The following is a 9,295-nucleotide window of genomic DNA, read 5'->3' on the forward strand; positions in this document are numbered from 1 at the left end:
ATCCTGAATAAACCACTTTCAAATCAAATAAAATTCCACATTAAAAAAAATATCACAGGCTGGAGAGGTGACTCAGTGGCTGAAAGCACTGGCTGCTCTTCCAAAGGACAGGGCCGGGTGTGATTCCCAGTGCTCACATGGTGACTCACAACTGTCTGAAACAGTCCCATGGTTTCTGAATCCCGTCCGGCCTCTGTGAGCACTGCACATACATGCAAACAAAAATACCCAAACACATAAAATGAAATGAAGAAAAAACATTTTAATAAAAATAAAATATCATATAGATTGTGGTAAAGTTGCTTTCACCCTGGAATGTGAAGGATGGCTCAGCGCACACACATCCACAAAGAGAGTCAAGGTCAAAGAGAGTCAAGGTCAAAGCCGACCACAGTCTCAGCAGGAATGGAAAAGGCCTCCCACAAACCGAACACCCTTCATGGCTCTGAAGAAACTAGGGAGAGAGGGACCATAATAAAGGACACATGGGACAGAGCCAAGGGAGCAACACGACAGTGCCCGCTCTCTTTACACCAGCACATGTCTAAAATCAACAGCAACATGGTGGTGCCTGCTCTCTTTACACCAACACACGTCTGAAATCAACAGCAACACAGCAGTGCCCGCTGTCTTTACACCTATTCAACGCTCTGATTGAATTCGAACCGAGAACAAGAAGACAGAAACAGGAGTGAAAAGGAAATAAATAGGAAACAAGAAGCCAGATTAAACCTGTTTGTAGATGATGACGTTCCCCTACAGTGGAATAAAGACTCTCCCATGAAGCGCTGCGGTCTGGTAAACACTCTCGGCAAAGGCACAAGAAATCAAAGTACTAAAAGCTGTCGAGTCTTTCTTTACACCAGTAACAAGTACATACAGTCATGGCCGTGACTTCTCACACAGGGACTGAAAATGTATGTTTAAAAAAAAATAACCTGTTGAACAAATGTTTCTGGCGACTCTGGACATCCACAGGTGGAAGAGTAGATTCACAGCGCTCTACAAAGGTCAGCCCCAAACAGACCAGAAACGTAACGTAAGCTTGCAACCACTGGTGGCAAGTGGGACTTCTGAGAAAATGGCTCCAACTCCAGAAATAACCCCCAAACAGGAAAAATTAAAATAAAAGGCTTTTTGCACAACAGATGAAACACCAACCCAAGGGAAAAAGCCTGCAGGCAGAAGAAAACATTTCCTGCTATTGGTCTGCTAGGCAGCCGTCCTGGTTTGTTTCTCTGTAGCTCTGATAAGCCCTGACCAAAAGCACCATGGGGGTGGGGGGAGGGAGGGAGAGAAAGGCTAGTTTTTCCCTTACAGTTTTTCACTTCCATCTATCCCAGGAAAGCTGAGGCAGGGGCTCCAGGCAGGCGCTCCAGGCAGGCGCTCAGGAAGCAGACACATGGAGGAGGAGCCAAGGACGCTGCTACCTGCCTTCTGATCCCCCAACCTGCTCAGCGAGTGGCCTTTCTTATACAACCCAGGCCCATCTGCACAGAGATGACTCCACCTGCAGTGGGCTGGCCCCTCCTACGTCAGTTAACAGGAGAATGCCCCCCAGGTGTGCCCACAGGCCAGTCTGATCTAGGGCAATTGCTCAAATGTTATTTTCCTCTCCGCAGGCAAGTTCAGGCTGATTGTCAAGTTCACAAAAAATAACCAGCATGGGGAGTAATGTCCACAATATATAAAGAGCTCAAAACATTCAACACTCAAGGAACCAGTGACCCAGTCAGCGGACGGGAGGCTAAACGGAACACTTTTCAAGCGAAGAAACGCATACGTATTGCCATGGAAGACATTCAACGATTTTAGCCGTTAGATAGCTCGGTGACAATGACACTGAAGCAAGGCTTGGTGTTTGAATCTGTCACCGCAGTGCTTGGGTGGCTGGGAAATAAGGGCCTGGGCTGAAGGCCAGAGCACAGTGAGTTAGAGGCTAGCCCGCACTACACCCTGAGAAGCTGGGAAATAAGGGCCTGGGCTGAAGGCCAGAGCACAGCGAGTTAGAGGCTAGCCTGCACTACACCCTGAGAAGCTGGGAAATAAGGGCCTGGGCTGAAGGCCAGAGCACAGCGAGTTAGAGGCTAGCCTGCACTACACCCTGAGAAGCTGGGAAATAAGGGCCTGGGCTGAAGGCCAGAGCACAGCGAGTTAGAGGCTAGCCTGCACTACACCCTGAGAAGCTGGGAAATAAGGGCCTGGGCTGAAGGCCAGAGCACAGTGAGTTAGAGGCTAGCCCGCACTACACCCTGAGAAGCTGGGCAGCTGTTGTTCAGTGGAATTGAGTTTCCATTTTACAAGATAGACAGGAATGCTGCTGTAAAGAAAAAAGAAAGGTGAGCATTTTAATACCATTGAATGGGCAAAGTTGGAAATTGTGTGTTACAGATACTACAATTAATACGACAGGGCGGGGGAGGGGGGGCGGGGTGAGAGGCTGAGGAAATGGCCCAGCAGGTAAGAGTGCTTTAGTGTGCAAGCAGCAGTCCCCATGCTGGTTATTTGGGTGGGTGGGTGGGTACTTAGCACCCACAGGGCGGGGGTGGTGGGGCACGGAGTCCAGCATGGGGCTTGGAGACAGGTGGGTTCTAAGAGCTTGTTGGCCAGCCGGCTTAGCCGAAATGGCTTCCAGTCTCAGTGAGACGTCTCAGGGCAATACCGCAGGGAGGGAGGGAGGGAGACACTCAGCATAGTCTCGCACACCCACATCCTGGTCCACACACAACACACATCCCAAAATAAAACCCAGGCGCACTATTGAGTCCTATCCATTGCCCTCATGTAGCTCACGGTGCCTCAGGAGAGAGCCAGGCCGGGTATAAGATGCGCCTCTCAGGCAGAGTTTACAAGGTGAAGAGAGCATGGGGTCCCTAACACACTCCCACGTCTCACGTCAGCTGCACCCTAAATTTAGTATAGTCACCTATTCTCAAAAAATACTTAGTGAGCACTACTTTCAGGAAGATGCTCCTGCACAGGACATACATTTCCTGCTCTACCACACAACAAGGACATATGCTCAGCCATGTTCATAGCAGCCTTATTCATAATAGCCAGAACCTGGAAACAGCCTAAACGTCCCTCAGTAGAAGAATGGATAAAGAAGCTGTGGTGCATTTACACTATGGAATACTACTCAGCTATTAAAAACAAGGAAATCCTGAAATTTGTGGACAAATAGATGGGACTAGAGATGATCATACTGAGTGAGTTAACCCAGAAGCAGAGAGTCTCACATGGTATATACCTGTCGCGCACAGCCTTCGCCGATAAAGGAGACGCGGCAACTCAGGATTCTTCCGACAGCGATTTTATTGTACAGCTCTTTTTGATAGCAGATGGAGAAGGACCTCTTCCCCAAAAAACCCGAGGCTTATATAGGGAATTCAGGGGCGTATAGGGACGTGTCCTCTTATCATTGGCGCTCTAGAGAATACCCAATTAGCATATCGTCTGCGTAAGCAGGTTATGTAAGGATGACGTAATTGCGCATGCGCACTGGCCGCAAGGGCTTCCGTGAAGAACCAGGAAACAGGAAACCAATGTCATCTTGTAATGGCGGAGCGGCTCCCGACATCTCCCCCTTAACTTTCAATTAAAAATGCCAAACTGAAGCCATGAAATTACCGATCCAGCTCTCCGCATCAGCAGCAGGGAGCGATCAAGGAAGTTACATAGACGGAGACCCTGTACATCTGAATTCTCGTGCAATGGGAACTCGAGCCCCGGGAGGTGCACAGGTCTATCCTGTAGCATCCTGGTGTAATGGGAACCTGTGCCCGTCAGGAATGCTAGAATCAGGATAGTGTCTCAATGTTTGAGCATGCTAAGCCAAACCTGAGGAGATGCCCCCTTGTTCCACAGCAAGCATAGCCTGTGCAAGCACAATTCTGTCACGCTGTTGTTGTCTCTTAAATTTGCAGAGCAACCAAAGACAGAAAACCAGTCCCACAGCTAACATAAGGCCAAATGAACCCATCCCCATCCATTCTTTCCAAGAAGAAAGATTTTCAGCTTATGCAGTATTCATGGTTGCATTTGTAGAGAAAAAGTGTGGAAAAACTCGTGCATCATACATCACTGGAAACGGGACAGGGTACACTGACAGTATTCCCCACCGAAGCTCCTGCGCCCTCAACACCGGACTCAGCATCAGCAGACTCAGAAGAACCTGCAGCGGGGTCTCCATCCTTCTCGTCCTTTTTCACTATCCTGGTCAGCCGCACCGGCACCCAAATTGGATTTTCTTGGTCCTTGCAGAAAAGTGCCTAGGCTTCTCACGCCGTCAGTTCTGAATCCTCTTCCGACGAGCAGTCAGGGGTCCTTCAAGTCGTTCCTTCACCCAGGGGTCGGCAGTTCCCGGGTTTCGGCACCACTTGTCGCGCGCAGCCTTCGCCGATAAAGGAGACGCGGCAACTCAGGATTCTTCCGACAGCGATTTTATTGTACAGCTCTTTTTGATAGCAGATGGAGAAGGACCTCTTCCCCAAAAAACCCGAGGCTTATATAGGGAATTCAGGGGCGTATAGGGACGTGTCCTCTTATCATTGGTGCTCTAGAGAATACCCAATTAGCATATCGTCTGCGTAAGCAGGTTATGTAAGGATGACGTAATTGCACATGCGCACTGGCCGCAAGGGCTTCCGTGAAGAACCAGGAAACAGGAAACCAACCTCATCTTGTAATGGCGGAGCGGCTCCCGACATATACCCACTTATAATTGGGCACTCGCCCAAAAGGCATGTCTCACAAAAATCTTCACTTACCAGAAGATTAGGATAGATGTGAGGACATCCTACTGGGACTCTAGGTAAGAGAAATATAGGAGATGGGCAAATAGAAGGCTCCAGAGGGTCTAGAAGCCTACAAGAAGAACATTGCGATGGGTGGGTTGGGGCCCAGGGGGGTCTGCTCAAACTACTGCACTAACCAAGGACAATACAATAGTAAACATCAAACTCCTACTCGGATCTAGCCAATGGACAGGACATTCTCCACAGTTATTTGGAAAGCAGGGACTGACTCTGACATGAACTCTGGTGCCCCATATTTGACCACCTTCCCTTTGGTGGGGAGGCCTGAGGGCACTCAAAGAAAGAATAAGCAGGCTACCAAGATGAGACTTGATAGCCTATGACCATATAGTGGGGGAGGAGGTCCCCTTTGGTCACAGACCTAGGGAAGGGGAATAGGGTAAAAGTGGGAGGGAGGGAGGAACGGGAGGATACAAGTGATGGGGTAACAATTGAGTTGTAATCTGAATAAATTAATAAAAAATAAATACACAGATTTTTAAAAGTGAAAAAAATTAACAAAACCTAGATCTACCGGGTTGGAGTGGGGGGGTCCTGAATTTTTGGGTTCCAAACACATCAGGATGGTGAGACCCCAGGTGCAGCTGTCTCTCCCGCAGGCAGGAACAAGCTTTCAAAATGCCGTTTGGACAGCACTAATTGCCTGGATTTTATGACTCGAGAAAATAAAACCAACTGCTCTTTAATTTACAAACCGCTCTAACACTGAAGACAGGTTCGATTTATTCTTACTTTAAACTTCCCCTTTGGCCAACCAACAGTTTTATGTGTGGGTGTTTCTTGGGGTCTAATGTTTGTCCCACCCGCTGGGTCTCGCACACAGCCACAGGTTTCTGTGAGTCTGGGCGGGACCTGAAGCTTTGCTTTTCCCGAGGGTCCCCAGGTGGCACAAGTTTGCTGGCTCTCCCACAGGCTTTGAGGGCCCAGGTCACAGACAGACACTACTGCACACTACTGGGGCTGTAACTCTGCTCACACCAGCTCCAAGCACACTGCTCCTCCAAGCCGGGTACAAAGCTGCCACGCCCAGCATCAGTAAAAAAAAAGAAAGAAAGAAAGAAAAGAAAGAAAGAAAAGAAAGAAAAAACCCTACAGCTTTTTGTCTGAGTGAAGCAGATCCATGGGGGGGCTGGGGGGGGGGAGAGAAGGAAGTAAGGGGAAAGTCTTTTAAGTTTGTATGAACTCTTGTTTATAATTATAAGGCTTTCATTAAGAAGAAGAAGAAAAAGGCCCCGAGGGCCGAATTGGTTTTAAGCTCATCAGCTGCTTTCACTGAAGGAAAATTAGGGGTTGCCTGAGTTTGACAGGCACTTAATTGTACAAAGGCCAGAAAAGGGCCCTCAGTTTCCCTGGCCAGAAGTCCACTTATAGCTAGCGCCTTACTAAGGATTCGGTTGGTGACAGGTTCGGTAGGGACGCTAATTTTTTTTTAACTGTTAAGAGATATTTATTATTAAAAGTAAAGGCAACTGAAGTTTATCCCAGGGTGCACTGTGAGCACAGGAACATCACAATGAAATATGTTAGTGGCCCCGGCTTCTCAGCAGCTGCCTTCTTCCACAGAGTAAGTTTTAAATTCCTGTTCAGTCTGAAGCCAGAATCCGGCTACGCTGTGAGGGAGACTTCAGGTGCTGCAGGTCAGTGTCTACCAGGGGCTCATGGGTCAGGAACTCAGGCTGGTAAGTCGACACAAAGGCTTCATGCTGACGTTCAGGTAGGCCCAGGGATCCTGGCAGAATGGAGTCATCATGGTCATCACCAAATGTCCACGTCTGAAAGGCTTCAAGGCTCTGGTAATTCCTGGGACAGCTGCCCCTTCCTGGGTCTGCGTGCATCGAATTCCACCCACTGGTAACTGACACAGTTTGTGGCTTCTGGACAACTCGGAATCATGTTATGGATGGTTGCATGAGGAAACCCAAAGAAGTCGGCACCACATGAAAGTGGGTTAGGCAGCGGTTTCCCCGTTGTAGCACTGTTGGCCCTGAGCAGTTCTTCGTAACAAGCATCTGCAGAAGAGCCGACGATGGTGGTCCGGGGGTCATCTTCAGGAACAATTTCAAACTGAGGCTGCACACCACCATCCTTGATCTGACAGGGGTACAGACACTTCTGGTCTGGGCACTTCATGCTGGCACACACTCAGGTACTGCAGTAGCCCACAGGGTAGATGGCACTCTCATCATGGAAGCCAGGTCGGTTGGTGATGATGTCCCCCAGGCTATATACTGTTAGACCCCCTAGTCCGATGGGGAACACAGGCCGTCCTGAAGGATCCAGGGCAACCGGCAGAAGCAGCTTGCCAGCACCTCCCTCCATTTTCTTTTTCTTGGCTGTTTCCTCCAGTACTTCCAGTTTGATGTTCTCTTTGCCCTTTTCTTTCTTCTCGTTTTTGGATTTCTTCCCAAATGGCTCCTCGGCCCCAGTGCTGGGCCCGGCTCCCTGGCTAGTTCCCACAGAGCTGGCTGCACCATAAGCTGCGGGGCGAGCTGGAGCCATGGAAAGGAGCTGCGGGCTGTGGGCCCCTTCAGATAGAGCGTGAAGCTGGAGCGCCTTCTTCAGCAAGCATCTTCTTTCTTCTCTTGCTTTAAGAGATTTTTCCTTAAGAGAAGCGGTTTCGTCACAAATAGAAGCATTTTCAAACACCGTGGCCTTGGCCGCTCTGCGCAGGCGCAGGTACTTCAGCCGGTCCATCTGCAGGAACCTTTTAACCCTGGCCCTGTTCGACACAGGGAGGCCGAATCACCTGGCGTTCCCCCGCACTTCCATGTGCTAATGTTTTTTTTAACGTTGGAGTTTTAAGCTTTAACTAATGAAGATAATCAAGAAAACTCATGCCTAGATGCACAGGAGAGTGCGTTAGTGTCACTTTCCACCGTGAGGCGAGCCTGATTTCCCATTGCCTCTTGTTTCCCCAACTCATTAAATGAACCAAAGTAATCAGATTGATCTGACCTCAGGGGTGTGTGTGTGCGTGTGTGTGTGTGTGTGTGTGTGTGTGTAGCCCTGGTTGTACTGCACTCACTTTGTAGACCAGGCTGGCCTCGAACTCACAGAGATACCTGCTTCTGCCTCCCGTGTGCTGGGATTAAAGGCGTGCGCCATCACGCCTAGCAACTTGGTAATTTCTAGAAAGTATTCTATGCTCTAGGACCACATCAATCCTAGAAACCGGTCTGCCTTTGACGCGTACAGTTCTCATTGCTTCCGTTATTATGACTTCTGTATCTTTGCATCAGCCGAGGCAATCACAAGAAGAAGTGTGTTCATGAAGCATCCCCACAGACTTTCAAAAAGTCTTTCACTGTTGTACACAGTTCTCCCATCTTGTGAGGGTGAGCCAGAGGTGCACAGGCCAATCCCTGTCATTAGGTAGTGCTTTTTCTTCCATTATTTCATAGCCTCTTAGCCAGACTGCCACCATAAGCCCCGTCCAGCCGGGCGCAGGCTTAAACGTGGGCTTGCAGACAGAGCTGATCAAGGAACCAAGATTTCCATGGCATCCATCCAGCCTCGCATTTTCCCCTAAAACAAGGCTATTTCCAGAAAAGCCCACAAGATATGTAGCAAATTCCTTTTGTGGCCACAAATCTTCACTCTTCCTTGTTAATCCTTGAAGGCTCAGGACATCCGGGCAGCAGAGTGAACCGTGTCCCAGCCTCACTGCAAACAATGGCTCTCAATGTCCCGGCTCTTGGTTTTGTTTATTTGTTTTCCTTGTGACTCTAATTGAATGATATTTTTGTCCAAGTCTGTCACTTCTTTCTGATCGTCCTGATAGTAAAGAAAGCAGACCTGCCCAAAGGAAGGGACCAACCTGAAGCCTGGAGGAACGTGACCCGGCCTCCTCACACACACACAGCGCCTGCTGCCTCCTCCCTCTTCCTCCATGTGGGTTTCTGTGAGAATCTGTGCTCAAGGTCTGTGGCACCTGGAGGAAGGAGCACCGTGCGCAAAATAATGCACGCTGTGAAAATAGGACCAAGCCAGTGGTTTTGCACACATCCCTCTTTATCAGTAATTATTAAAATTAGCACACAAAATAACGGGGTTCGTTGTGGTGTTTTCTTAGATTCTGCTTTGTTCTCACCCATCTCCCTCCATTTATCCCTACACCCTGCCCAACTCTTGAGAAATCCCTCCTTCCCCCCAAAGTCCCCGTTTCGTTCATGTCACACATACTCCCTTACCTTCACTTCATCTTTATCCTTTCTAAAGTTCTTTACACACACACAGACACACACACACACACACACACGTACGCACACACACATGCATGCATGTGCACACACACACACGTACGCACACACACATGCATGCATGTGCACACACACAGACACACACACACGTACGCACACACACATGCATTCATGTGCACACACACAGACACACACACACAGACACACACACACAGACACACACACACAGACACACACACACACAGACACACACACACACACACACACACACACACACAC

At 49.0% G+C, this 9,295-nt stretch overlaps 1 pseudogene across 1 annotated transcript; it reads right to left on the minus strand.

Moving 5' to 3' along the window:
- Positions 1 to 6,239: 6,239 nt before the first annotated feature.
- On the minus strand, positions 6,240 to 7,511 carry LOC311588815 (transforming growth factor beta regulator 1-like; annotated as a pseudogene). The gene has a single exon. The product of its transcript is annotated as a transforming growth factor beta regulator 1-like (transcript).
- Between the last annotated feature and the right edge of the window lie 1,784 nt (positions 7,512 to 9,295).

This window comes from Acomys minous (genome assembly GCF_964271855.1).
Source record: "Acomys minous genome assembly, chromosome: 17".
In the NCBI taxonomy this organism is placed as follows: domain Eukaryota; kingdom Metazoa; phylum Chordata; class Mammalia; order Rodentia; family Muridae; genus Acomys; species Acomys minous.